A 7946-nucleotide genomic window follows, 5' to 3' on the forward strand; every position below is an offset into this window, starting at 1 on the left:
ACAGTTGAACAGTTTTATTCTTTTGTTGCTCTCTTTAGATGTTCCCAATATATTCATCAAAACCTCAGTACAACTAAAATACAAAATATAATAATTTGTCATTGCCCCATGTGAAACAAACTTGCAGAAATGCAACTGCTCCCTTGTGTTTCCATCAACTCTTCACAGCTCCAACTCCCACCATGACTGACTCATTTGATGAAATAAATTTGTAATCACCTGGGCTTTTACCTTTCTCTCCTATATCTCCATTTACTGTATTTCCACATTCTAGGACTTCTTTACCTGACAATTTCAATCCTTTCCAAATTCCTCCCACAAAGTACTTCCAAATTGCTTTGAAACCATATACTTAGGAACAGTGACACCAATGATTCCAGTTCTCTGGTTCCAAAATCTCTATAAGTCACTTCATTGCTTATGAAAAGCACTGATGACCTGCAAGTTAAATTAAGACAGATTTATTCTGTCTCATGGATTCATTTACAGGTCCACTGGCTAGGCAGAAACGCAGCATGGAAGGAGCTGACTGAAGAAAGATGTTCAGAAATGGCAATCAAAAAGCAAACTGACAAAGAAAGATTTGGAGACAAGGACACATCTTTTTGGGTTAAGGCCCCAGCAACCCAATTGAAACTAACTGCACTAAACTCATCCAAAGTTGAATATTCTGAGGAATATAGGACCAAAGATGTAATCACCTTTCAAACAGAAGACTTTTGGACATGCATATCTGAGGTTGCAAAAAAAAATGGAGTGGAAAGAAAGGAAATTTTGTTGAGCAATTACTTGTTGCCAAAATCACAGTAGGCCTTCTGTGCTGTGGTTCACAGCATCCTCAAACATAGACATTAATCTCCACAGTTCTACAGATTGTAAACTGAATATTTGAAAACAGAACTTTTCTCTGAAATCACCCTCCTAGAAACCAGCAACAACTGGAAAACCAGATCCAGGCTGGGCACTTCCTTCCCAGCACCAGCTATATTCTCTACCTAGCCCATGATTGCATCTGATGACCCATGACAGGCAAGAATTTCCTCTGACTTAAGTTTCAGGCTCTTGTTAAAAATGTTCCTACCAAGAGGTGGAATTCAACTGCTACTAGCTGCAACTTATCAAATGATTTCATTTTAATCCTTTTATGTAGGATGGTTTCATAGGGCTGCAAACTGAGTGTGATAGTAGACACAACATAGAAAACAATCCTGAAGCTTTCACATGGTATTCTTTGAGAAGACATATTGCACTGTACCCATCAATGCATACTTCAGGCAGACCAGATTGGAATGGGAAACTGAGGATCAAAACAATGAAATGACTTTTCAGGCAATGCTAGCATAGGTCATAGGTGTCTGATTCACTGAACCTGACTTACTCACATCCCAGCCTAACCACTGCTCTAACCAAAAGCATCTCAGTCACCTGGAGCAGGTTCTAAAATGAGATATTGCCTAAACATTACAGAAATCTCTTTTATGATATATACAAGGATGGTAATGAGACCTCTGTGTCACTGCTGTAGAAATGGCATGGGATGGAACCAAATACCTCAGTTCATAATAAGGCCTGGCCAAGTCATCTAAAATGCTGTCTACTGCATAGGTCTGCTCTAGGGACTCTAGGGATTAGTCCACTTCTGCGCAGCAAAAGCACCATGAGGTATGCACTATCATTATCCCAATGTGAATATTGGGACCCGGGGATATAATGTGGGCTGTAAATCTTCAAACACAGAAAGCATGACTCCAGACTGAACAACTCCCTGCCTCAAGAACATGGTGCCAACTACAGTACTCATGAATCCTCACCATACTCCTTCCCAGATGATCAATACTGTGCATGCAAGGAGACACTGGGCTCTGCAACGACTACCTGGGCCCTAAGGAAGAGGCGAGCTACCCTGGGATTGGAGTCTGCCTGGAACAACACCTTCTCTCCTCCTCAACAAAGGAAGAACCTACATGAAAACCTGTCCTCCCATATGTCCTTCACTGATCATCATGTGCCTTGTTTCTTCCCAAAACAGTCACTACTTAAGCACCTATTACATTTCAGGCACACTTCTGGAAAGTTGGGAAACCAGGATGAGGGATTCAGAAAGGGTGCTGCTTTTGGAAGGGGAAAGGCAGGAAGAGAAACTCACTTAGTAACAGAATAGGACTACAAAATATACAGCACAGGACAGAAATGGGAGCAGGGTCATCTTGAGTGGTGACTTTTGAACAAGAGTCAAATGTGAGGCTACGTGTGGGGAGAGTGCTCCAGGCCAAGGGGAAGCTTGAATAGTGGCCCTGATAGATGTGACCTGTGAGGGAAGCAGATGCGTCAGGGACCTGGGGAAAAGGTTGAGGGCAGTGATTGAACCTGCTGCTTCCACATCCTTCTAAAGTAGATGTCACTCCTGTCATCACCAGAGTTCTAGGCTGGAGCCTAGAAGTCACACTCACAACAAAGATCAGAAAGAAACTTGGAGACATACAGGTGAGCAGGGAGTTTATAAACAAACCACAAAATTCTTCAAAGAATGAAAAACTGAGATCTCATCTTATTAAAATTATTTACAGACCAAGATAAATCACCAACAGAGGGAAAAGGTACACCCAAAAATTGTTTAAAAATCTTTAGACAACTGCCCCTCAGACAAATGATTTCTATCTAGATCATATAAATTATTGAAAAAGCAAGGTCCCCCAAAATCAAAGACCCAATCCAAAGATGAGAATCTGAGAACACACATTACTCAGATGAAAAAATACAAATCACACATAAACACATGAGAAAATGTTCAACATTATTGGTCTTTTGAGACATGCAAATTAATACTACACTGAGAGGGTCTATCTCACCCAGTAAGAATGTGTATCATCAAGAAATAATCAGTAACAATGTCTGGTGGGCCTTTTGGGAAGAGGGAGATCTTCTCTACTGATGGTTGGAGTTAAAACCACTGCAGAAATCAGTGTGGAAACTCCTCAAAAACTAGGTTTGGAGGTCCCATTCAAGTCAGCTATTCCACTTCTGGGTATTTTACTATGAGATTTAAATCATCATACCACAGAGATAACTATATATCCATGTTTATAACAGCACAATATATAATGTCTAAATGTTGGAAACAACATGAATGCCCATCAAACAAGAAATGGTTTTAAAAATATGGTATTTTGATATAGGACAATATACTAAGCTACAAAGAGGGATAAACTTGAGGTTTTTATAGGTATATGGATGGAAACTCAGACCATACTCATAAGTGAAAGAAATCAGATTCAGATGTGTAAATATTATATCATCTTCCTAATATAAGAAACAAAAAGCATAAATAAGATAAAATTGTACAGTACACATGGTGAGAGGTAAAGAAGCAGCTTCAAAAAGAAAGAAGAACTGGGATGAATGAAAGAAGAAAATAAGCCAGTTCAAAGATCATATATATATATATATATATATATAAGTTAATTATAATACTAGTTTTTATTAGTTCATTGAAAACAATGTTTTGGAAACCAGCACCATGTGTGGACTGATACTGGAGTGGGGCAGCCAGACTCAAGCCTCTCTCTATGAATCAGCGCAATTTAAAGACAGCAAGAGAAGACAACCAGGCCTCACAAGAGGGTGATCCCCACCTGGATACCAAGACCTTGAAAGGCTGTTGCTGCAGTGGGAAAAGCCAGACCCAACCCTCTCTCTTTTGAGTCTGTGCTATTTGAGGACTTCTGTGGGAAAGAACAAGGCCTCACCAGGAAGTGGTGCCAGTCTGGAATTCATATCATTTGCATTGTTTTCTTTGGCTGGGGTTTACTCTCTTTTGTTTTTTTCAATTATGTTAAATCTAATGGCAGGAACAGTTGTTTAAAACATACAAGACAGATTACCTACAATGGAAAGCCCATCAGAATTACAGCAGACTATTTGGCACAACCTACCAAATCGAGGAGAGTAAAGTATTCCAAGTCCTGAAGGAAAATAACCTCCAGCCAAGATTGATGTACCAGGGAAAAATGTTCTTGGAAATTAACAGAGAAACAAGATGCTTTCAAGATTAAGAGAAACCGGGGGAATTTGCAACCACAATACAGCCTTACAGAGAATACTACAGGACATTCTAAAGAGAGACAAGAGCACCAGAATTTCAGGAACAGTGGCAGAGAGGCACCAATGAATGGAGCAAAAGCAAAACAAAGAACACAAACAACTAATGATGGAAAAAGAGCACAACAGAAATAAGGCAGAGAAGGTTGGATACAATTTCTAATATGGATGGCCTGGATACACTAAATTAAGGGAAAAAAGAGAGTTGCAGGCAAAGTAGATCAAGTGGTAGGATCCACTGAGATGCTCTTTAAAAGAAATATAATTAACCTGAAGAAGGGTATATGAACCAAAATCAAATATGAGAAAACAGAACCCTATGAGTTAGGGAACCAGAGAGTAATGGGGGCAACTGGACCAGTATTTATGAATAGGTTGGAAAGACAGGCTTTAATAAGTACAGAAATACAACTAGAGATCAAGTCTAGGAGTGAGAAAGTTTGGTAACATTTAGGTAAGTAGCAGGTTGACCCCAATATAAAACCGAGTGTGTTGGAGAGACCAAAAAATACTCAGTACACCCTGATGGAGTGAAAGGGGAGGAATACTCTTTAAAAAGACAGCAGAAGATATTGCTAATAGTGTATCAGGAATTAAAACCCACATTACTCATACCACACTGCTTAGACAGAACTTATTCCATCCCAGTTTGTATACAAGCACTAGATCTGAGGGCACAGACAGCTATCCAAAAATTATCAGGATATAGCACAGTAATCATCTTTAATTTCCTATTAACTTAATCTGGATCCCTGTATAACTTACACTGTTATACGATGACTGAACTAAGTTAAATCTGATTTGTTTGATTGCTGCTTGTTCTTGACAGATTTTACTCAAAACTGTTAGGTTCATAGTATCAAGTCAGAGAGTTTAGACAACTATACTGAAAATGACAATGATTCACTATGATACCCATTCTGATTTGATTACTACATATTTTTGTGGTTCTACACTATCTACAAAGTTGTATTTCTATTAATACTGTTAAGTACTGATATATTCCGTTATACTTTATCTGATGATGTGGCCAATTCTATTGATGATAACAAGAGACAACACAGTAACCATGATAGAACTCCTTGTACAGCAGTTTTCTATGTCTTCTTAGTTTTCTATATCTTCTTAATATATATACAGTACAAAATCACCAGTTAATAGGTTACATATTATCTTCCATGAAACACTTGTCCATATCACTCATTTAAAGCATATAAACTGAACATTCATACAGTAAAATTGGAGACGGTTTCGGTCAATGATCCAACAAAAGCTCAGTTATGTGGTTTTCCAACCTACAAACTCAAACATACCTGTGGTTATATCCCTTAGTTCACCTCACTTTCCTCTCTTTTTTACAGTAACAATTAGACTCTTAGGTTTTTATTACTCTCATGGTTCTTACTACTTTTTTGAAGAGAATAAAACCAAATGTGACTAAGCAAAACAGAGTCACTTAGAAAAGAAGGGTGGGCATAGCGTATTATGCAAAAATAGAATACCAGGTGATCAAAAGTGGTTACCATTGTGTCTCTGCTATTTTTAAATTGAGTTGCCTATATCATCAGGTATAATAGAATTGATCAAAATAGTACAGAACAAAACCAATAAAACCTACACTGAGGACCTTACAGGACTTCAAAAAAAGGATAATAGTCAATCCATATGTGGAATCATAGTATATCTTATTGCCTTCAAAGTGATTGGCTATACCGTCAAACTTGATACTATCAAACAAAATAGAATATATAATAATCAGACAGAACAAGATGGGGAGAGCAATACTGGGGTTCAAGTCACGTTAATAGGACAACAAAAAGTTACTTTAATATGTCCCATTATTTTTTAATTTAGTTTCCTCTTAAGTAAAAAAATGAGAGAAAATAGATTAATTTAAAAATAGGGGGAAGATTGAGATAAGAGAGGACATTGTAACAGAACAACAGGGCAGAACCGAGCAAATCAAGCATCATTGTGTTTCATCACCAGATAAACTAACAAATAGTGGTCGCCATAGTGCCTCTTTCCTTAAATTATTTGAGTGTAACTTCACATGCTATAATTTCAAGCATATCTAGATAGTGTGAAGCCTTTCAAAAGAATGAAAAAATTGCATGGCATTTAGACCTGCTAATAGAAAACAAGCAATTGTTTGTATATGATCTCTTTGCCTATAAAGAATTTTGTTTATACTATATCATACAGTGAAATATAGTAAGATACAACATGTTCAAACCAGTGGAAACAGATATACTACAGCTTGATGGGACCTCAAGACAAGACGATATTAAATCACCACTAGCTTTTATGTTGTGTTGCTTTCTTCAAAATAGCTATATGTGCAATCATAGATACTAAAATCGAACAACCCAGGTTAAAACCATTGCAATTAATGAGTGAAAACATTATTTGGCTTCAAACCAATATGATTTGGAATCATGATTACCACATACTTCTATGTATTCTTATCATTTCTTAAACTAGGGAAACTATTTGGTATTCATTCATGTGAGTTTGATTTATTTCACTTATGAGTATGGTCTCAAGCTGTGTCCATTTATTTATAAATGTCTCAATGCGGTCATTCTTTATAGCTGAGTGGTACTCCATTGTATAAAAATACCACAACTTTTTTATCCATTATTGAGCCGATGGACAGTTAGGTTGCTTCCAAGAGCTGGCTATTACAAATTGTGCTGCTATAAACATGGGAGCACATATATCACTGTGGTATGAGGCTTTCAGTTCTTCTGGCAATATGCCTGGAAGTGGTAGAGCTGGGTCATATGGGGCTTCCTGTCCTAGTTTTCTGAGAAAACTACAGACTGATCTCCACAATGGTTGCACTAGTCTACACTGCCACCAACAGTGCAAGAGAGTTCCTTTTTCTTCACAGCCTCCCCAACATTTGTTATTGTTGGTTTTCTTGATCTTTCCGATTCTTTCAGAAGTGAAATGAAATCTCAGTGTGGTTTTGATTTGCATTTCTCTAATGACCAATGATGATCAACATTTCTTCATATATTTATTTACCATTTGTATTTCTTCATCTGAGAATTGTTTATTCATCACAGATGCCCATTTTTGGACTGGGTCTTTGAATTTTGGGGGTCTGATTCTTTTTAATTCTTTATATGTTTTAGACAGAAGTCCTTTGAGGGGCAGTTCACTAAGATTTTTTTCCCAGTTTGTGGGTTTTCTACTCACCACGCTGGAGACTTCTTTGGACGTGCAGAAATTTTTAATAATAGGTGATCACAGTTATTGATTCTGGGAAGTATTTCCCGTGCGGTTTGAGACCTGTTCATGAATCCTCTACCTACTCCTATTTCCTCGAGGTTTTACCCAATTTGTCTTCAAATAGATTTAGTGTTTATGTATCAATATTTAGATCTTTGATCCATTTAGATTTTAATTTAGTACATGGTGATAGCCATGGGTCTAGTTTTCATTTTTGGTATATGGAGAACCAGTTTTTCTAGCAGCATTTATTAAAGAGACTGTGCTTCTTACAGTGAACATGTTCCTCCCCTTTATCAAAGATAAAGTGGTTGAGTGTGTTTTTAGATGTCGTTGTATCTTCTAATCTATTACACTGATCTTTGGCTCTGTTTTTATTCCAGTGTCATGTTGATTTCGTTAACTTGCTTTGTAGTAAAATGTCAAGTCAGGAATTGTGAGGCCTCTTGCCTTGCCTTTGCTGTTTAAAATTCCTTTTTCTCTTCTAGGTCTCTTCTGCTTGCAGATGAATTTTAGGATTGATTTCTCTAGATATATGAGGTATGCTGATGGTATTTTCATGATCACCATCCAACCCTGCAAAGAATACTGAAAGACAGTTTAGAAAC

This window comes from Cavia porcellus, unplaced genomic scaffold (assembly GCF_034190915.1).
Source record: "Cavia porcellus strain 051 isolate PalLab524CR breed Dunkin Hartley unplaced genomic scaffold, mCavPor4.1 scaffold_17, whole genome shotgun sequence".
Lineage (NCBI taxonomy): Eukaryota > Metazoa > Chordata > Mammalia > Rodentia > Caviidae > Cavia > Cavia porcellus.